Raw genomic sequence first — 24,072 nt, forward strand, 5'->3', positions numbered from 1 at the left:
TTCAGAACCAGGATTAGGAGAACTTCTCCAAGCCATGAGGTGCAGAGTTGAAGGTGAAGACAGACTAAGCAGACTGAGTGAAACAGAGCTCAGACAAACAAAAAAGGGCCAGAAACGAGTTAAAGGTAAAGAAAACTGCACAAATTATTTATTTGGCAAAGAAAATGAAACAGCTCATTTACAAGGCACAACATGCATTATTATTCAAACAAGTTGCACAAAACACATTTATTAAATGGAATGTAGTAAACCTCAGTATTTGATAAAACTAGCAGACATATTCATATGGGTCTCAGAAATATATTTTGTTTGCATAACAAGCATGTTTAAAGTAAAACGGGCACAAGAAAAGTATAATGAGCATGATAAGAGATTAAAAGGGCATAATGACTACAATAAAATGGCAAATTAAGCTTAAAGAGCAAGGCGATTGGATGTTTTTTAGTAAAACACTGTGTTTGGGCACAAAGTGCTATTTCGCATTGACCGAAGCCAGTCAAAGCATAACTAGTTATTTGAAGTATTTCAGAGTGTGCAAAGTGTTTGCAGAGTGTGAGCTTTATTACGGTGCAATTATTTCAAAGAGTTTGCTGTGTGCAAAGTACAGTTATATTGCAAAGTGCAGTCAAAGTACAGCCATTCTGAAAAGTTTCTTGTGCTGTGTGCATTTATTCACAGAATGCTGCCATTTTGAAGTGTTTCTTGCACTGTACAGAGTTATTTCACAAAGTACAGCCATTTTGAAAGGTTCTTGTGTTGTATACAGTTTATTTGCAAAGTGCATTCATGTCAAAGTGTTTCTTACTCTGAGCTTTTTCTGCCATGTACAGTTTATTTGCAAAATACTGTCATTTTGAAGTATTTCTCACACTGATGAGTGGTTTCATAAGGTACAGTGATTTTAAAGTGTTCTTGTGCCACGGAGACTTATTTGGCAAAGTGCAGTTATTTCAAAGCGTCTGTTGTGCTATTGGGCATAATTACAAGTACTGCCATAAAGTTCTAGCATATATATATATTTGTGTGTATGTTCATACATTATTTCAAGCGCCTTCACTGCTGTGTATTGATATGCCAGAGGCATTTCGCAGACCAAGTCCACTTGTGTTTGATCATAATATAGCAGAGAACTGGAGAGTATTCAAGCAGGAATATATTTTCATACAAGCAGCTTTTTCTGACAAAGATACACATACGAGAACATTCATTTTGCTTAACTTAGCTGGGTCAGAGGCTATTGAAAGAGAGCATTCATTTGTGTATGCACCAGAAGTATATGCAGGAGAGGGAGAAAGCAGCCATATTCTGATACCGGCTGAATCAAGGGAGGGCTCTGAACGCTTGAAACATAAATTTATAGAAATGTGCAACCCCCAGACAAATATTACTTTAGAGAGCCACGTATTTTATACAAGAGACAAAAAGACAGGTGAAAGTTTTGCAGCTTATATCACTGTCTTGAGAAATAAGGCCAAAACATGCAGATTTGGTGACTTGAAAGATGAGTTAATAAAGGACAGCTTCTGTGTGGTGTTAATAGTGCTACAGTGAAAAAGATTTTGCTTTGTGACAGTGATTTAACAGTAAGTAAAGCCATAGAGATTTGTCAAATCCATGAGCTCACAGAAAGGTACACAAGTATACTTGCAAGTGATGAGCATGGTTTCAGTAGCCTCTAGAGCAAACCTAGACAGCATGAAATGCATGGCAAGCAGAAGCAGGCCTAAGCACATGGCAGCTGCAACCCCTGCGGGTTTGGCAGGGAGAACCTGTAGCTTTCTAGCAAGCTCCAAGACTAGCTCAGTATATAGGCCATGTTCAGTACAGTATAAGGGTCAGTCAGCAAAATCCAAGTCAAGTCAACTGTCGTAATTATGGAGCCAGTTAGAGAAGCGCTTAGCATTTGGTCAGCAATGCCATAAGTGTATAAAATGGAACCATTTTCAAAAGTTTTGTAAATCAAGCAAGCCTCATTCAGTTATTAAGATAGGTCACTCAAAAAAGCAAGTTAATCATGCAGAAAGCTGCAACTCTACTTTCTATGTAGATGGTGTATCAGTGGCCAGGGAAAAGCTTAATGCAGTAGATTTGTTGTCAAAGAATGAAGTATTTTGTACTGTTCTGATCAATGGTAAACCCACAGAGCTCAAAGTAGACACTTGTTCAAAGTGTAATGTGATGTCAGCAGAAACATTTGCTAAAGTGAGAGCTGGTGAGCAACTTAATTTGGTCAACTATGCAACGCTTGTTGCTTATGGAGGTGAAGAGATTCAAACCAAAGGCGCAGTGGTGCTTTCATGCTATTCAGCTGGGAACAGTTACAGCTTGCAATTTTATGTAGTACAAAGACCTGGGCAGTCATTAGTAGGTCTCAAAGTCAGTTTGATAATGAAACTGCTTTCTTTTACCAAAGAAGTACATAATGCAAGCACATGTCCCAGTTCCAGCTTTACTGGTGCTATTTTCTCAAAGTATGCTGATGTTTTCAACAATAAGCTAGGCAAACTTCTAGCTGTGTACTCCATGAAGTTAGACCCAGAGGTCAGTGGTCAGACCGGCAAGGAGAGTTCCATTAGCTATGCAGGACAAGGTCAAGGTCCAGTTAGACAAAATGGTGCAGCAAGGTGTGATTTGTCCAGTCATAGAACCAATTGAGTGGGTGTCGTCCATGGTAGCTGCTCATAAGAAAAATTCATATGAAATCAGAGTATGCATTGACCAAAGAGACTTGAACAAGGCATCAAAGAGACCTCATCATCCTATGTGTGCAGTTGAAGAGATTGCTGCCCTTATGTCAAATGCCACTGCTTTTTCTGTCTTAGATGCAGATAGTTCATTTTGGCAAGTGATGCTTGATCGCAGATCTTCACTACTGACTACATTCAGTACCCCATTTGGTAGATACAGATTCCTCAGGATGTCTTTTGGAATAAATTCTGCCAGGGAAGTCTTTCAGCATGCAATGGAGCAGATTTTTTTCAGGCTACCCATGTGCAATAATAGTTGATAATTTTTCTAGTTGGAGGTAATGGTGAAGCAGAGCATGACTGAAATCTCAAGAAAGTTCTGGACAGAGCATGTGAAGTGAATTTAAAGCTCAATCCCCTGAAGTAAAAATTGAGATTACCAGAAGTTGCTTATGTAGGTCATTTATTTACCATTATAGGCTTACAACCAGATCCTTCTAACCAAGCAGCCATTTTTGGAATGCCGACTCCAGACAATGTCCAAGCCTTACAGCATTTTTTCGGTATGGTTAACTATTTGGGAAAATTTTTTCCTGACTTTAGTGAGCTATCAGTGCCTTTAAGAGAGCTGACATGCAAAAATGTTGTCTGGTCATGGTTAGAACAACACCAGAGAGCATATGATAACATCAAACAGCAAATTGCCAACCCACCTACATTAAGATACTATGATGTCCACAAACCAGTAGTTCTTTCCTGTGATGCTTCAAAGTTCGGTCTTGGTGCAGTTATTCTTCAAGAGGGCAGACCTGTTGCCTGTGCATCTAGAACTCTTACCCAAACTGAGATGCAGTATGGTCAAATTGAGAAGGAGCTTTTGGCAATTATGTTCACATGTTCAAAGTTCCATGATTATATTTATGGATGAGCTATGCAGATAGAAAACTGACCATTAACCGCTAGTCACTATTTTAGAGAAGCCTATGCATTCAGCTCCAGCAAGACTACAAAGAATGATGCTGAAATTGCAAAAGTATAATACAAAAGGTAAACTTCTTTATCTGGCTGATACCTTATCCAGATCGCCCATAAATACCATGGAACAGCTTAATGCAGAGACTTTTGAGTTTGATGTCATGGAAGTGTGTAATTTTTCTGCCACAAGACTTGATGAGCTAAGAAATCATACAAAGACTGATCCAGTTTTGCAAAAGCTCAACCACTTCATCAATGTAGGATGGCCATCAAAGCAATCTTGTGTACCGCCAGAAGTGCAACCTTATTTTCCATGTAGAGATGAGATGCTGGTGGAAGATGGTATTTTGAAAGGTCCAAAAGTTATTGTTCCTATTTCTTTACAGCATGAATACATTCAGATTTTGCATTGTGGCTACCCAGGTTCCAAATCTACCAAAAGAAGAGTGAGAGGACTAGTATTTTGGCCTTCTCTAGAAAAATACATTGATAAAGTGCTTTCTTCTTGTTCAGTGTTCAACAGTACTAAGCCACATTTGCAAAAAGAGCCACTTCAGCTAAGCTAAATTCCTGAACTACCTTGGTCTACAGTAGCAACTGACATATTTGAGTGGAACAATCAGCATTACATAGTGTTGATAGACTCTTATTCGAACTGGTTTGAGATCGATTTGCTACCTAACCTAACGTCTACTGCTGTTATTACTAAGATGAAACATCATTTCTCAGTCCATGGTAGTCCACACAAAGTTATTTCTGACAGCTGTTCTCAGTTTACAGGTCAACTGTTCCAGAGATTTGCAAAATAGTGGGACTCTATCCATATTACTAGTAGTCCTGAATATCCAGAGTCAAACGGCTTTGCAGAATGTGCAGTACAGAGTGCAAAACAATTACTAGAGAGGTCAAAATGTGATAATATCGATATCTTCTCGAATTTACTTAATCTCAGAAATATACCCCGTGAAAACCTATTTGGCTTGCCTGCTCAGAGACTTCTATCTAGGCAAACCAGTACAAACTTGTCTATCAATTCTAGTTTGTTGGTGCCTAATGCTAAAAACAGCAGAGCAATCAAAGCCCAACTTTTTAAGAAGCATTCTTCCCAGAAGTCCAGCTATGATAAAACAAGCAGATTTTTCTGTCCGTTAAAAGGAGAGACAGTGAGGATGCATACAGCGAAAGGCTTTGATCGTACTAGTCAAGTGAGAGGTATATGTGCCAACTGAGATCCTACTTAGTGCAGTCTAAGGGTATGGAGTACAGGAGAAAGCACTGACATCTTCTATCTATATCAGAAATTATATCACAGCATTGTACCTGTGATACAGACTCTAGATATCAGAGTAACCATGATAATGTTCATACCGAGGAACATGTCTCAGTATTCATTCCTGTTCCTGATGATGTCCCAGATGTCTCCAAAACTGAATATTTCTTGAAGACCGTCCTTGTTGCTAGATCCAATTCTGACGTTTATATAACATGGTCAGGTCGTATTTCCAGACCTAGTGTAAAATACACAGCAACCTGGACCTGATTGTTTTATATGCGTCTAATTTTGTATAATTGTATTTCAAATTAGTTCTGTATAATTGCATGTCAAAAGATCATTTCTGTAAATTGCATGTCATTGAATACTGTCATTTCATATATGAATAATTTCTCAAAGAGGGAGGATGTTGATTAGTTTGTGTGTATGTACCTTTAAGAAGCATTTCCAGATGTAACACATGCATTTTGAGGGAACAGCCAGAGTGTTAACATGTATGAGTGTGATAGTCAGTCTGTTTATAAGTTTAAGTTACAAAGCCTCATTTCTGATGTGTTTGTGTGTAATAAAGCTGCTTGAACTGAACCCATGAATATTTGTATGTTTTATCCTGACCAGACGAGTGACAACAGTGACATGACAGAGCTCTCAGAATATGTGTCTGATACAGGTGTGAAGCTAGACTTGAGCAGCTTTCTACCATCACCAAGAAGGATGCTGCAAGACAAACAAAAGATTATTGATTTCAACAATTGGCTTAGCTTCTGATATTATTCTAAGAAAGTAAAATATATATTAGCCTGGGAAGAGATAGTTGACAGTCCTAACTGCTTTGTCAGGGATGGGCTGCACCTATCCTCTCAAAGCTTTCATATATTAGCTAAAATGTATCCATCCCTATAGGCCTTTATTTAGGCAGTATCAGTCTTCCAAAGCTTCTAACATAGTACAACAGAATCTGAATAACATAAAGGTATTACTTCTCAGTGCTTGGTATCTTTTTTTTTAAACACCTTTATTGAATTATCACTTGTGACATAGGAAATTTACATTTATATAAAATTAAACTGTATTAACAAGTTTAAGTTTACAAACATTATGCTTCACATATATTGCTATATATGATATAACCTAAGCAACATTACATAAATTATTCAATTCCCGCCCCCCTCCTTTTTTTTAAACAAGAAACATCTTTATTAAACCATCACTTATGACATAGGCAATCATACATTTACATAAAGGAAAACAAACCACACCGACACAATCCTAGTTGCAAGCATTTTACATCACAAACCATATTGACACACTCCCAGTTGCAAACATTATACATCACTTGCAATTTACCCAATCATTTTCAGTCAAACATTGCATAACTCATTTAGGCTCTGCCTTCTTTTAAACCTCATTCCCCCCATATATGCACTGTTTCCACAATTCCTATGTTTTTCCTATGTAGTTTGCTCTTACCATTTTCTAAACATCTTAGTTCCATTTGTTTTATCTCTGTTACTATATTTACTACTTCTAGTATATTTGGTTTAGATTTTGATTTCCATTTTCTAGTAATTGCTTTTTTGGCAGCCACCATAATTAGACACAGCAAGGCCTTACTATGTCTAGGCAATTCTGTTTCTGTATCATAGCTCAGAAAAATCATAGGTTCATAGGTTCATAGTTTAGTACTAAGCTAACTGCCCTTGTGAGCCATTTTAAGCCTAGCCAATTATCCCTTGTGAGACTCAAACCCTGCACCTTGTGTTTGTAAGGCAAACACCTTAGCCATTAAGCCACCCTCCCAACTCATCACACCAGTCTGCCCACCCAGCATCTCTGACAGTGCATCCTGCAAGTCCACCAACTCACTGCACTCCCAGAAAATATATTTGTAATTACCTCTTTCTTCCTTGTCACACCTCCAACATTTGCTGTCTACCTGAGGGAAAATTCTCTGGAGTCTACTTGGGGTATAAAAATATCTATGTAAACATTTCCAAGCAAAAATCCTGAATCTTCTTGATTTTGTTGCATATTTGGGAGACATACATATATCCTCCCATTGTTTCTTTGTGAATGGCTTATCTAATCTCTCTTCCCAATCCTTTCTAACCTCCTCTGATTGATTCTTATAGATATCATGCAATATTTTATATGTTCTACTAATTATTCCTTTTTTAATGACCGCTTCTGTTCTAGAGTCTACTAAAAACTGTACCAGTGCTGGTCTTTCGTTTAGGATCCCCTATTTCTTTCTGTTTGCCTATACTCTAATATCATTGCTTGATATGGAAAGCAATCTCTAACCTGCAGTCCAAATAAATTCTTGCTGTCTTCCCATTCTATCATCTTTCCCTCTCTAGTTATTTGCTCCCAATAACTTGGTTCCTTTGCCAGTTTTCCCCAATAAATTCCAGCCCCTGTTGCGTATTGTTTATATCCATAATTGCAATCATCGCACATACATATAATTTACCTCTATTGCCCTTGCTTTAGCTTCATTAATGTTGTATCCTGAAAAGATTTGAAACTGTCTCAGAATGTTCTACAACACTGATGTCTCTTTTTGGTTTTGTTATGTATAAAATAATATCATCTGTGAACAGAGCCAGCTTTTCTTGACTACCATACCAATTATATCCTTGAATTTCTGAGTCCCTTATTCTCTTTGTCAGTGGTTCTAAATATAATGCAGATAACAAAGGGAAAACAGGACACCCCTACTTGGATCCTCTGCTCAAGCAGAAATTATCAGAGAGGACACCACCCACTTTAATTTTCACCTCCAATCCCTCATATATTCTCCTAATCAACCTTATACTTTTATTCAGGAAATGGAAATGTTTCCACTGCCTGCTCATAAAATCTCAGCTTACTATGTCAAAAGCTTTCTCTGCATCAAGACCCACCAACAACAATAGTATTTTCTAAAATTGTTTCCCCTTGGATTATCAGTGTCCTGTTAATGTTGTCAAATGTTTGCCTCCCCTCCACAAAACCACACTGAGCCATATCCATCAGTTTTGGCATTACGTTTGCCATTCTTTTAGCCATTATAGACATGAACACTTTATAGTCATAGTTTAGTAGTGAAATGGACCTGTATGAAGCTGGATCTGATGGATCCTTACCCTCTTTAGGTATAACAGCTACCACTGCTTTCTTCCAGGATGGTGGTACTTTCCCTCCTGTTATGATATTGTTAAAACGTTCCAGATATTTTTTTGCTCCTAGCTTCCAAACTTCCAGAGAGATACCATCTATTTTACTTTCCTGTGGATTGGTTATACATCACAATTTCTATCTCATCTCTTGCTATCCTAACTGTTAGTAATTTAGTTTCATCTACCTCTGACCTTGGCATATTTAATTCTTCCATAAACATTTCCATTTGTATCTTTTCTTTATTTTCATATTTCTCTGCTTTATAGAGATTCACAAAATTTCTGAAATATTTCTAAACCTCTACAGGATCTCTTGTTACCTTCTTTGTTATGGGCTCCCTAAGTGTGGCGACAGCCCTTTCTACTTTCTGTTGCTTGAGTCATTGTGCTAAGTTTTTGTTCTCTAGTGTTATTATCAAAAAACGGTTACTTAACAGCAATCTTTCCCAGTTCATGCATATTATCGAGGTAATCCCTTATTTTCTGCCTAGCATTCTACAGTTGATCCTCTTCTTGTTCTTTGAGATTCCCCCTATTCTGCAATACATCCCCCATTTGTCAGTCCCTCTAAATAATTCTTGTTACTTCTAAACCATAGCTCGCTTTCTTTTATTTCCACTCAATTTTTAAACTCCACCTTAATTTTATCCCACTCCCTAGCATATTTTCAGAAGAAATTTCTATCCTCTCAAACAGCTCCTGAATAATCTCCATTACCCACTCATTAAACTCCTGTCTTTTCAACAGATAGGTGGGACAGTGCCATTGCCTCATTTTTATTTCATTACCCTGTGTTTTTATTTTAGCTGTTATTGGTGCACGATCTGAAATAGTTATTGGGTGGGTATCGAGACCTTCAATTAAATGCACATGTTCCTGTGAAATGTAAATTCTGTCTAGCCTAGCCCAGTTTTTATATCTTAGGGAATAATATGTAAATTCATTCCAAATTCCTATTACTGAATTTACAGTTTCCATGTCAAATATTTTCCTAACTGTCTTAAAAAATCTACCCTCCTTTGTTGTAATTTCTCTTCTGGGCTCCCCAGACACATTTTCAGTGCTGCAAATCAAGTTCCAGTTTCCACCTACAAGTAATATTCCTTGCTGAAAACTGATTATTTCTCCCAAAATTTTCTTAAGCTCCATTACAGCAATTTTAGGTGGAATGTAAATACATGCTGGTGTAATCCTCCCCCCTTGCCAGTAGCCCCTTAGCACTACAAATCTGCCATTATTATCTTTTTATTTTCTATCACTATTGGAACTCCTCTTGCAAGTAATATAAGTACACCTCTTTTCCTTTGTCCCTGGTATTCCGCTGAATAACCATCCTGAAAACCTTTATCAAATTCACATGTTCAGTTCTTTCTAAGTGTATCTCATGTACCATAGCTATTTGCACTCCACATTTTTAATATGGTTCACTGCTATTTCTTGTTTGTATTTATCTGCGAGGCCATTTAAATTTAAAGACATTAAAGAAAACGTCATTGTATTAAAAAGTTATTATTCCCACCTTTTATGTATAACACTTTTTTTGTTAAATGTCTAGTTTCTCCTTGTGTGTTACATGCATACACTGTTTGGCAGGTTGAACTTTTATTCATTTGTTTATTGTCATATACATTTGAGCCTGTGGCATAGCTTATAAAAGTTTTTGTTTTATTGAAAGTCCTCAAACAAACAAACAAAAAACAAACACCCCTCAATAGCCCCTCTAAAACCTATTAACGTAATAATAACATAGTATTTACACCTTAAATTATTAAAGTTTTACCCTCCTAATATGAACAAAAGTCCCAAACTGACAGCCACAATCGCAAATTTGATTTAACCTAAAGGAAAGGTCATCCATGCTAAGACGCAAGGTGCAGCCTGTGCTTCTGCTAAATGCTCATTGGTTTTGTCTTATCTTTATAGCTCTCCAAGCTGGGAAAAGCCCTGAATGTTTTCAGAGAAGATTTACTATGTTGTGAACACCTCTGAATGCCGTCAGGGAACATTATCTCTGTCAATTTCTCTTTTCTTTTTTTCCACTGCCAGTCACTCTGCTCCAGACTGTAGCCAATTTCTCTTTATCAGATAGTCTTCATGGAGACATGAGAACCAGGCAGCCAGTTTCTCTTTATCAGATCGCTATAGAAACGTGCAGACCAGCTGCAGAATTGTTACTGAGCTTACATGTATTTGTTAGAAAAAAGCCTCATAATATTCAGAGTTCTTTTTCATTTACTTGCTCTCTCTTAAAAGTTATTAATAAGTCAATCTAATGTCTTTAATCCAGTCATTTCCCCATGCAAGAATGAGGAAAAGAACATTAAGTTTTCATTTATCATGCTTTTTAACCAGGCTTTTTTATACCTTGCAGTGCCTACATTTCTTAAAACTGAACAAGAAGAGAGAGAAGAGAGAAAGAAAAGAACATCAGCACCTGTTTACAGTCCCAATTACACTTAAACATAACTGAAAAAAAAAATTACTTTATAGCATGTAAAGAAAATCATATGCTACAAAACTGGTACTATTTAAGAAAAATACATCTTTACTTACAGGTAACTTTCTCCCTGTTGCCATTTCCGAAACACTTTTTCAAACATTAATGACATGAATTAGGGCATATGCTCTAGAGTCCCCCACAAGTCCAACAGACTCTGAAAAAAGTCCAATATTTCCAGATTTTCTTGTTCTGTCATATTTCACAAATATAATTTTTGCACGGTAATCCCATATTAAGTTACTGGTGTTATTACTGTTAATTTATGAAATCCTGTCTCTGCTTTCTGCTTCATTTCCAATGTATTCACGATTCTTCTAGTCAACTCTCATTCTCCCTTCCTTCTGTCCAACATTTTCCACTGTAAAAATTTGAAAAGGTTTCATAGGTACAGTCCCTCTGTGTTTTTTATTACCAGAAGAACAAGACACCGAATCTCCTTCTTTTTCATAGCTTACTTTTTGTTGGGCAAACTTTTATATTTCCTCCTTAGCATGTACCTCATTAAAAATGAATTTGTCTTCCAGGGAAAATACCTTGAAGACAGCTGGGTATGACAGTTTGAATCTCACACCTGCATCTCGACATTCCCTGAATAGTGGAATATATTTGCTTCTCTTCTGTCTGGTGTATAGTGAGTAATCATTCTCCACAAATGCTCTGCTGTCTCACACTTTTAGTACTTTGACTTCTGCTGCTATTTTGTCAGAATCAACTCCTTATGCTGGTAGGATTGCATCTTTAGTATTAAAGGTTTAGGTTGCTTTCTTATAGCCAGGTTTGGAGCATACACATGATGTGCTCTGTCAGCTAACAACCCCAGCTGTGGAATATCAGTACAGTTGCTTATTTGTGCTTTCATAAAATTAATGCAGTATTTTCCTTCCAGCTTCTCTGGTATAGCTGAAAATCTCAGGTTTCCCTATGTGCAATGTTCTCTAATTCTTTATTTTTTTGAAACATCTCTTCCTGAGCAGTCTGATATTCAGCCAGCCTTTTCTTTATTTCAACCTCTGGTTTTTGCAGCTTTATCATCTCATCTGAATATCTGTTTAAAGCTTATTCCATTTTTCCAGCCTTTTGTTGTTTGTGCTGATGTATTCCATCCGTGTTCTGTTTATTTTAACCAGGTCTGTATGCAGTTGTCTTATATCTTGTTGTAGTTTAATGAAAGTCGTATCTAAAGGTTGCATTGTTTTTTGCTGAATAGCTGTAGAACTCTCCCCAGTCAGTGTTTCTTCCTCACTTTTTGTAGCTGATTTTTTCCAGGTCTTCTGTATTTCTTTATTCCTGCCATCCAGGCAGTGCACTTACTAGCCAGTTACTGAAATTTACCCATAAACACAATTCTAATGACCTTGTCTGCTGAGTTTGTTTTCACACTGGAAGAGCTAGAAATAAGCTGTTATTCAATGTGCAGCCATCTTGGAAGTCATTTTTAAACAGTTCTTTTTGAGAAGCCTCAGATTCATCCAGCTTTTTCTTCTTGTATGCCTCTGATTTTTGCAGTATCATCAGTTCTTTTGAATGGCTATGTGACAACCCTCCACTGGACCAGTAATCAAGGAGCCTCACTTTTCACCACTGGCAACAGTGGGGGACGTACACTGGGAGGATGACAAGTACATACACAGTATTTCCAGATGCAGCTCTCTGCATCAAGTGCAGTTTCCCTTAAGAGGGCACAGAGCCCATAGTCAGTCCGGGGCTGGTTTCTCCCTTTTTCTCCATATCCACAGTAATACTTCCCATTGCCACAGGTGTAGAGTAGAGATCTCAGCTGAGTGGCCAAGCCAAGACCACCAGCACCCTCTCTTTTCAACCAGTGCTTCGTGTCCCTACCCAAGTAGCTGACACACACACACACACACACACACTCTTTGAGATTTAATTTACACACACACACACACACACACACACACACACACACACACACACACACACACACACACACACACACACACACTTTGAGGTTTAATTTACACACACACATACACACACTCTTTGAGGTTTGATTTACACACACACACACACACACACACTTTGAGGTTTAATTTACACACACACATACACACACTCTTTGAGGTTTGATTTACACACACACACACACACACACACACACACACACACACACACACACCTGGAAAATGCTGGCACAGGTTTACTAGCTACATCTCCTTTTGCCCAGACTATAAGGTAGTTATCACTGTCACCAGCCAACTCCTTATCAGCTACTTTAAGGCCGTTAACAAATGGTGTCCAAATCTTACTGTGTAATATTAATATTAATCCAGATGGTAGTTTGACCAAGAGCAATGCTATTAGGAGTGGCCTACACAGTGTCACCAAATAAATATGTAAGTACTCTCAAAGGTTGTCTCTAGACAGATCAGCCACAATGAAAGGTTTAAATATATTAAATAGGAAATAATAAAAGAATGAGAAAATAGTATATATTCACAGTGGCATCAGCATTCAAAAATCACAGGAAATATTTAAAACAGAATTGCAGGACAGTCTCAAATAAATAAAGAAAAATATCTAAATTAAGCTTTGCTATATTCCTGACTATATCTAAGAGAATTACTATACAATAGTAACTTACTTCATCAGAGCAAGGCAGATGTGGTGAATGGTTCTTGTAGTTTTCAGGTCCAAAACAGAATACAGAATGCTGTGTCTCTCTAAGAGACTTCTTAAATTAATATCTCAAATATTACTGCTGGGATAGCTTGCAGAATGGCATCATTTCTTGTCATCTGACTCTATCCCACATGAAACTCCCACTGCTGGAAGCTAGCAGTATTTAGCATCTACCTGTGAATATACATAGACCTCAGATCTGTAGGTGGTGAAAGTCATAAAACAATTACATCCCTTCACATTTCAAGACTAATAATTATTTCACCTTAGAGACAATACAGAAAGCTCGCTAGTTTTAGATAGTGTCTCCTTGCTGCATTGAAACCGAAAAATACTATCTTTTATTGTGTAGCGGTAAAGTAATTTAATATCAGCTATTTTTCTGAAGTTTTGCTGGACTGAAGTTAACCTGTATACCAGTGTCCACTGTTAAAATATATACATTTAAACAGTTACAATAGTGCATGTACATTTCTGTTCAGTTGCAGTAGGCCATGCTGTGGTTATATTTTAAGCACAAGCACTTTATTTTATCTTTTCAACTCACATGTCTGTACAAACCTAGTTTAATATGTACATGACATACAGTTCTAATACACTTGGAACACAAATATCTTATATGAATCATGTTGATATTTACATATGATATATAATTATTTACAACATTCCAGATAGCTGTACTGGCAGCATCTCCCTTTGTCACAGGCTAGTCAAAGCTTCTTCCATTTTTTCCAGCCTTTTGTTGTTTGAATTGATATATTCCTTCAATGTTTCCTTTCTTTTAATCACCTCTGAGTACATTTGATTTTTTTCCCTCAGATTTACTGGAAGCCATCTCTTGAACCAAAGCTGAAGTTTGAACTGCTTTTTGCTGAACAGCTACTGAATCCTTCCCAGACACTGTTTTTGCTTCACCTTTTCTGGTTGATTTTCTTTCCGGTTTTCCAAATTTCTTCTTCGCTGGCATCCTGACAGTGTATATACTAGCCAGAAAATGAATTTAACCAAAAAAAAAAAAAAAACATTTTCAATGGAATTTCTTTTTCTCATGTTCTACATGCAACCATCTTTGAAATAGAGATTATTCAGTATCAACCTCCAAACAGACTTCATGCCAGATTAATGGAGAATAGCAAATGCCATCCAATTGCACAAAGGTGGGGAGTCAAGAGACCACCCAAGTAATTATAGACCCACAAACCTGAAAAGTCTCTCTTCTCTAAAGCTATGGAACAAATAATGGAATTAATACATATGGACATATGTAACCTACAGACTCTCAACCCAAGCCAGTATAGATTTGTTAAGGTCAGAGCCTGCCTACTTAACCTGGTTGACTTCATCAGGAAGGTTATTAAATGGATGAGGGCAAATCCGTGCACACCTCATAACTAGACCTTGCAGAGGCATTTGAAACTGTCCCACACTTTGGTATCATAGATAAATTCTTCCAGCTAAATGTAAATCCCTATGTAACTCATAAGCTGACAAACAGAACCCTGGAAATTAGGGTGGGCAGCTGTCCCTCCTCCAAAGACCTGTCAGTGGAAAAATACCTCAGGGTTCAGACCTTGGATCACTTCTCTTTGGCATTTACTTCTTAGAGGTCAAAGCAAATCTTAACAGTAAACTTGGTGCCATCATAAACTCCCCAGAGGACATCAAAAACCTCCAAGAGGGCCTTTCCAAAACCAATAGCTGGTGTCAAACCAAGAACTAAAACTAAATTTTAAGAAATTTATAATCTTATCCTTCAGTAAACATGACTTCCCTTGTAACTATCACATTGACAACATACCCTGAAGGTTGACCTGGTAGTCTGAGATCTAGGAACCTGTATTCATAGGTTTATAAATGTTTACTAGGCAAACAACTACAAGGGATTTTTTAAGCCTAGCCATCCATTCCAAATCTCTGACATGTTCTGGTACCCTTGATAAGTGTAAGCAGAGGCTTGGTAGATGAAACATTTACAAGTGGAGACCTGGGAGAGGAAAAATTTACAGGCTGCCTGTGTCTGTTAGAGACATAGGTGCTAAACCAGGGATGAATTTCCTGTTCCTTATCCAGTTGTCTAAGTTATCTTTGAATTGGGTAAAGGAGGAACTCTGCTTCACATGGATGGGGAGCTTGTTCTAGAGAGGGGGTAGTCTCTGGGCTATATACCTGTCTGTCCAGCAGGTCCTATTTATATCACAGGCAAGGTTTAAGTCTTCAGAATGGGTAATTCTGGTGTTTGTTTTGCAGATATGCAGCAGGTTCATCAGGGTGTGGTCTGGCAAAGCCTTGTATACTGGCATAGGTCTCCCCTCAACTTAGGAGGCAGAATATAGGGATAGGGTCTTGAGGAAGTCTGTATGCAACATGTTACTTATATCCTGTATTATGTTAGTGAAGAACCTCTGGATGTTCCAGTTTATGGATATAGGTGCATATCAATGGGGGCATTGTACTAAATGATAGGTCTGATGAATGCCTAATATAGTGGAACAATGACTTCCTTGGACCTATATGCCATACCTTTGTTTATAAGTTGCACAGCATAGAATGATTTCCTTACTATTATAGACACATGATGGTCAAAGTCTAGATTACTGTCTGCATGTGTCCCCAAGTCCCTGACTGCTGGATCAACTCTTAGGGGTGTGTTGCCAATATAATAGTTACTGGGGCTGGATGACTTCCAGAAGAATACTATTATGCATTTCTTGGCATTTGGTTTTAGTTAGTCCATGGCTCTGACACCAGTTATTTGTCTGTCAACCCTTCCTGGATAACATTTATGTCAGTGGGGGGGTTCTATGACTGGTCCTAATTTGCGATTATCTGCAGATTTAGTCAGCCAGAGGCCGTTGTTTCAGAGAAGTAAATGCCAAATGGAGCAGTACCAGGACCCAATCTCTGAGGGACTCCTCTTTTGACTTATCTCTTTGTAGAGGTGAATGCCCCAATTTTAACTTTCTGGGTCCTCTCTGTGAGCTAACTGTCTATTTACCGGGTGACATAAGGGTTTATACGTAATTTCTTGAGTTTGCCAACAGTGCCTGAGTGGGGTATTGTGTCAAATGCCTTGGCCAGGTCAAGATAAGCAGTGTAAACCATTTTTCCCTCATCCATTGCTTTGGTGACTTCTCAAAGAAGCCCATCACGTTGAGTAGGCATGACCTGCCTTTGATAAATACAAATTGTGTTGGGTCCAGTGTCTGCAGGTTTCCTCTGTCATTATTAATCATCTCCATGATAATTCTTTTCATGGCTTTGTATATAAGAGTAGTGAGACTTATGGGTCTGTATGTAGATGGCCCACCTTTATGCAGAGGGATGATTGTTCTGGTTCTCCATTTGTTAGGCATGAAGCCTGTTTGAAGGCTGCAGTTAAATAGCAGTTCTAGAGGACCTGATAGGTCATGTTTCATGCTATTTAGAAGGCATCCTGAGATGTTGTGTAGGCCCATTGATGAAGTATTTTTGGCCTTAGAGAGAATATTAAGGACAGTCTTGTGTAGGGAGTTTGTGTTTACAAAATCCAGGAATCACTTTCCCTGTACATTTGGTATTGTATATGATTCTCAGTTAATAGTGGGGTAACTAAAGTCTTTCATGAGTATGGTATTGGTTTGGATGGTGAATATTTCTAATATTTAAATACATGATCTGATGTTGTCGTTTTCATTCATTCCTCAGCTGTTGGTTTTGGATCTGATCCTCTGATCAGACTTGATCACTTCTTCCAGATCATAGAACACTTGAACTTTCAAGCTCTTACCTTTATCCATAATGCCCTAGTCACCTTACATACCTCAGATCTCATTTGCCACCATAGTGTTAGGACGTAGATCGTGAACTCTCAAGTGAGCCTTTCAAACTTTGTGAGTTTAGCTGTTATTTTTCTTTTTCTAACTTTTATAGTTATTGTACCTATATCTGTTTCCTCCCTTTAACCTATTTTACCTAAAATTATAAATTTTAACCTTCTACTCTTAAGAGTATTCTCAGTTACCATAGCTGGTATTTTGTCCCCTTATAGTACTTCCTTTTACCATTGTTAGTAACTTCTATATTGGTTCCCAGTATTTAAAAAAAAGAAGTTTTTCTTAATCTTTTTTCATCCATTTTTGTATTTAAACAGGTCTATATTATATCATCGAACGCTTAAAAAAGCAAATTATGAATAATCGACCCCATGTAAGCGAAAGCTTACAATCTCGAAAGCTCAAAACAGCAATTTTTTTTTCCAAGGGAAAAAAAATGAAAGAATACATAAAGTGGGGGGCTGTGCCCCCCACACCCCCCTACTTAAATATACCAACTCCAAGATCGCACTACAGTGCCAGAAACGGCAAAGTAATGGAAGCGGCCAAGTGAATTCTTTACCTGGGAAAGAATTCGCTTAAAAGCCGTTTCGTTATTTTGCCTTTTCGTTGTTTTAAGTTTGACCAAGACACATTCGATAGAATGCATCTTCGGTCATCTAATAGGAACCCTTTAAACCAATGTCTGATAAGCCATCAGGGTTTACGAAATGTGTGTGGTGTGGCTACAAAATATCTAATTCAGATACACATTGGATGTGTGTTTACTGTCTAGGACCAGTTCATTTGGATTCGGACTGTGACATTTGTAAGGGCTTTAATTCCCATGCTTTAATTGATCATAAAAATAAACTAATATATAGGGCTTACTGCCTTCAAAACATTCATATATGGCATCTGGGACTCAAACCCCCAAAAGATTTGAGAAAAAAGGAGATTCTGTTTTTGAGGAATCGTGTAAGAGGTCTCCAGAACAGACATTGGCTTGTTCTTTGGCTCCATCCTCTGAGCCACCCCTGAAACAAACAAAAAAGTCAGATCTGAGGTCAAGATCTGATAAATCACCCTGGACCCATTCTCGTCAATTACTGTTGGAGCCAATTACCTCTCGGCTCCCATCACCTTTTTTGGAGCAGTCTTACCATTGCCATTCAAGACCTTTATCCACAGCCTCATGCATTCAGTCTACCAGGAGCAGATGTGGACAGGATGATGAGGATGTTCCTCAGGATGCAGTCCTTCAGGCTCCACCCCCATCAGGTGTGGAGATTCTCATTATTACTTCACCTCTGATCTTAGGTCCTTCTCTGATCCATCCTTTGGCTTCAATGCCATCAGATCCGAAAGCACTGGAGTCATCTTCCTTGGATCTGAAGATGCTGGCTTCTTCGATTCTAATGGTGTCTCTCTGAGCTGTCCAGCCCTGAGTATTTCGGATCTGGGCCACTCTTGGAGCCAAAACATTGGGAGTGGCTCTGGTGTGTTAGATTTGACTCCAGAGTTGTCAGAGCCATCTCTCCCCCTTGGAGCTTCTGCGCTGGACAGCTCATCTCAAACTCTCTCCTCAGATAGTAAGTCTGCCTTGTTGGATCCATCAGTTTCTGCTTCTACCAGGCTCACTGCCTTTGAGACAGTGAAGAAAGCTTTCACTATTCATAGAGATTAGACTTCTGTACCCTCCTTGGCTCCGAAACCCCTGTCCCATTCAATTTTGTGTCCAGAGCCTCGGTCACCCATTCCACTGGGACAGCCAGCCTGAACCTGTGTCCAGGCCACCCAGCAGGGTATTGTTACCTCTTCTGATACCTCCTTAGACCCCACCAAGGAGGTTCCCCAGAGGAAGAAGTGCAAAAAGAGACACTTAGGCTCTCCACAAGAGTCTGTCACTGAGGACACTGACTTTGATGAAGGGGAAGGGTCCCCCAGATCACCACCCAATGATGTCACCTTTGGAGACATGTTAGAGCTCCCAAATCAAAGGGGTGGTTAGTCTTCCAATAACCTTTCCAAGAGGAGTCAGTGTTCCTAGATGCCTTTGGCGCTGGTCCATCTACCTCCTCGGTGACTCCATCTGCTGATGAGCTGATAGACTCATAGATTTAGTCTCACAATGGGTGTAAAAGGAACTAGACACAATTGAGCTAATCCCTAAGAGACCAGGCAGGATTCTGGCACCACCTAAGGATAGGCCATACTGGAGTAAAGGAGTACTCATTGATGACATGGTTGTAGTGGCAGCTACTAAAAAGGAACTGGCAGAACAAAGTTCCTCTGTCTATCCCCCTAACAGGGAGTCTATGGCACTGGACAGGTTTGGAAAGTATGTCTATAATTCAGCCATCTTTGCCCTAGGTTGCTGAATTATTTGGCACATTTTATGAGACTCCAGAGGGATTTGATCAAAGAACTTTACAACCCTTCTCTGGAACCATGTCCTCTGAGGTAGAGAGTACTGTTTCCTCGCAGTTGGTTACCCTTCAGTCTATTTCAAACTCATCCATAAGGCTTATCTCCCACGCTGCTGAAGGTAACTCACAGGCAGCAGGTTCAGGCATTCCTATCTGAAGACATGCCTGGATGCACTTATGTGATTTTGCCAAACCCTTCGAATCTTATTTCCTCAGTGCTCCCTTAGACAGTACCTCCTTATTCAGCCCCAGAGTTAGAGACACTCACTAGGTGTAAGCCGGAAGGGAAAACTCTGTCTGCTGTGGGCGTATATTTTTCACCCCTTTAGTGGACCTTTTCTAGGAACCAACAAGACGGGTGGAAAATGTGGTTCAAAAAATCCCAGGGTCCCTTCCAGGATCCACGTGTGGACAGTTTCCCCAGGGGCAGAGGGGGGAACTCAAATGGAAAATGCCATCCTGATACAGAAGTGGTCCGCATAATCAAGGATCCAGGGATACCTTCTCTGACAGATCCTATCAGCGCTCCTGAAAGGAGACCCGACTGTCCATCTCTAGAGGCAGTCGAGGGTCATGTATCCTTGCATCAGAGAACATGGGTAGAAATTACAGAAGATTCATGGGAGGATAATACCCAGAAGTTGTACAATACCATTTTCCCATTCACCACCTCTAGTATCAAACAAAATCCCCAATGTTCCACCCACTCAGAGGGAAGTAGCAGCACTAGAAATAAACAAGCTGCTAGAAAAATAGAGTCATGCAAGAGGTCCGCCCAGACCAGATAGAATCTGGCACTTATCCAAGATTATTTTTAGTGCCAAAAAAGACAAGGGACTGGAGACCAGTCTTGGATCTCAGCAAACTAAATCAATCGGTTCAGCATACAAAGTTGTGGATGCTCACGCTTCAATCCATTCTATCTTTTCTAGACAAGGACGACTGGATGTGCTCAGTAGATCTTCAGGATGAGCACTGTCACATAAAAAATGAACAGACAATCCAGAAGATATCTACACTTTTGGCTGAGAGGCAGTCATTACCAGTTCAGAGCACTGCCATTTGTTCTCACCACAGCTCCCAGTAGTAGCAGCTCACTTGAGACTATGGGGATTCCAAGTGTTTCCATATCTGGATGACTGCCTCCTGACCGCTCTGACCAGGCATCAACTAATTCAAGCACAGGACTACTTACTTCCATCTATGCTCTCATCTGGGGATTTCTGCCAGTTACAACAAATCCCAACTCAATCCAACTCAGACTTTATAATTCATAGGTGCTCTGTTCAATACGGTCACTCAAATAGCTTCTCTTCCTATGTCTCAGATTCAGATAATTATGTTCCAGGTAAAAAAGATCATTCAGAGCACTAATCACAACTTCCAAGATGCCTGCACATTGAATAACAGCTTAATTCTGGCTCTTTCAGTCTGAAAATGAACTTAGCAGAGAAAGCCAGTGGAACTATATTTCTGGGTAAATTTCAATAAATGACTAGTAGGTGCGCTGCCTGGATGTCAGTAAAAAAGAAATATAATGGGCCTGGAGGAAAATCAACTGCAAAAGGTGAGGAAAAAACAGACTAGGAGAAGTACTGCACTTGCTCAGCAAGAAGCAGTGCAAGTTCCAAACATGACTTCCAGTTACCTAGAGGAAAGTATAAAGCAGCTGCACACAGACCTGGTTAAAGTAAATGAAACACTTATGGAGTATATCAATACAAACAATAAAAAGCTTGAAAAAATGGAAGAAGCTTTAAACAGATTCAGATAAGGTGACAGAACTGCAAAACTCAGAGGTTGAAATGGAGAAGAAGCTGGCTGAATATAAGACTGCATATTTTGTTTCAGAAAATAATAGAATTAGAGGATGGCATGTAGGGAAAAACCTGAGATTTTTTGCTGTACCAGAGATGCTTGAGGGAACAGACTGTATTAATTATATGAAAACAGAAATAAGCAACTGGACTGGTATTCCACAACAGGAATTGTTCATTGAAAGGGCACATTGTGTATATGCTAAAACTCAGGTTACTAGAAAACAACTTGGACCTTTAATAGTAAATGCCATCTTATTGGCAAAATTAGTTGATTCTGGCAAAACTGTGGCAGAAGGAAAAGTACTAAAAGTGGGAGACAGCAGAGTGTTTCTGGAGAATGACTACTCAATGTACACCAGGCGGAAAAGGAGACAATATATTCCATTATTTAGGGAATGTCAAGAAGCAGGTGTGAGATTCAAAGTGCTGTACCCAGCCATCCTCAAAATATTTTTCCCTGGAGGGGCAAAATCATTTTTTGATGAAATACATGCTGAGGAGGAAATACAAAAGTTTGTCCAACAAAGGATGAGTTGTGAAACAGAAGGAGGTTCTGATTCGTGTCCTTCTGTTGATAAGGACTACAGAGAGATTAAGCCTGTTTAATCTTTTCCACTGTTTCAGTGGAAAAAGTCTGAGAGAGAGAGAGAAGGAAGAAAGCATGAGTTGATTAGAAAAATCAAGAATAGGTTGGAAATGAAACAGACAGGATTTGGGAGATGGTGATGAACAGGAATAAAGCTAGTAACTTGGAAATTGACACACATGGGGTGATAAAGCAATAATTATATTTGTGAAAAGTGACAAAACAAGTAAATCTAAAAATATTGGACTTCCTTGGACTTTGTTAAACTTGTAGGGGACATTAAAGCATTTGCCTTGCTTCATGTTAGTAATGTTCGGAGAATTAAATCCGTAACTTGGAAACTGACAAATGTGGGATTACAAAGCAATAATTATACTTGTGAAACATGGCAGAACAGGAGGATTTGGAAGTATTGGTTTTTCATTGACTTTGTTGAACTTGTAGGGGACTCTAAAGCATATGTCCTACTTCATGTCATTAATCTTTGGAAAAATACTTGGGAGAGGGGAAGAGGAGGGAGAAAGTTTAACTGCAAGTAAAAATATATATATTTTTCTTAATGATACTATTTTAATAAAGTTATGAAGTAAAGTTTTTTTCAGTTATTTTTAAATGTAATAGGGACACTAATATAAACAGATTATTTTTTGCTCCCTTTTCCTCTCTTTTTCTTTGTTCAGTTTTAAGAAATGTAGACACTGCAATGTAAAAAAAAGGAGAGTGGAAGGGTCTGTTAAGAGAGCATGGCAGAAGAAAAATTAGTGTGCTTTTTCTCATGCTTGCATAGGGAAATTACTGGGTCAAGGCCCTTGGTTTTATCCAGTAACAAGTGTTAACAGAAAGCAAGTAGAGGAAAAGAATAGTGAATATTATAAGGCTTTTTCTGGCAAACAGTGTATCCTTAGCACTTTTGTGTCTGATTTTCATGCCCCTAGAAGACAATCTGATAAAGAGAAATGGCTGGGAGAAAGTGTTTACCGAAAGCATTTGGGTGTTTCCGTAGCTGGGAGAGCCATAAAGATAAGGAAAAACCAGACAGCACTTACTAAAAGCACAGACTGTACCAGCATGAATGAACTTTCTTTTTTGTTAACTCTAGTCTGTTTGTGTGGCCATCAATTTAGAACTTTTGTTCTTATTTGGAAGGTAAAACTTCAAATGTTGATGATGTACACAGAGTTGTGTGTTATTATTAAAGGTTTTTTTTAGGGCTTTCACTAAAACAAAATGTTTTGTAAGATGTGACATAGGCTCAAATGGATATGACAAGAAACAACTGTATAAAAGACCAAGCTGCCAAGCAATATATGCATGTAACATAAAAGTTGGAACTAGACATTTAAAAAAAGCAGTTATACATAAAAGGTGGGAACAATAACTATATAAGAAAATGATGTTTTCTGTAATGTCTTTAAATCTGAATGGTCTCACAGATAAATACAAAAAAGAAAGAGTAGTGAACTATATTAAAAATGTAGAGTGCAAATAGCTATGTTACAGGAGGCACACCTGGAAAGAAATGAACATATGAATTTAATAAAGAAAGGTTTTCAGGATAGTTGTTCAGCAGAATACCTGGGGCAAGAGAAAAGAGGAGTACTTATATTAATTGCAATAGGAGCTTCGGCAATGATAGAAGAGACAAAAAAAAGATAATAATGGTAGATTTGTATAAATAAGAGGGTGTGGGCAAGGGAGAAGGATTACACTGGTCTATGTTTGGATACTGAAAACTACAAAACTCAAATGGTAAAAAAAAAAACAGCGAAAGGAAAAATTATCGAACAAATTCAACAGCGAAAAAATACATCAAATGGCCATAGTCAGCCAACATCACAGACACAACCAAGCAAGGTGGGGGGGGGTATGGCCCCCCCATCTAAATATACCCACTTTGAGATTGCCCTACAGTAGGGAATAGGACAAATTTAAATGATTTCCCTTCATTTTACCTTATACATCATGATACTTCCTGGTTGTTGGCCATCTATAGCCATTCGATGAATTTATTTTTGAAATTGTCTGCTAATTTTATGTTTTGCTGCTGTAGGTTCAGTATTTTGCCATTGAAATTTTGTAGTTTTCGTAGCTGAACATGGACCCAGATTACACTGGAAAATATTTATATTCCATCTAAACCTGCTATAATGGAACTTAAGAAGAATCTAGGAGAAATAATCAGCTTTCAGTAAGGAACATTACTTATAGGT

This window comes from Protopterus annectens, chromosome 16.part0, assembly GCF_019279795.1.
Source record: "Protopterus annectens isolate FY-2018-M chromosome 16.part0, PAN1.0, whole genome shotgun sequence".
NCBI classification, from domain to species: Eukaryota; Metazoa; Chordata; order Ceratodontiformes; family Protopteridae; genus Protopterus; species Protopterus annectens.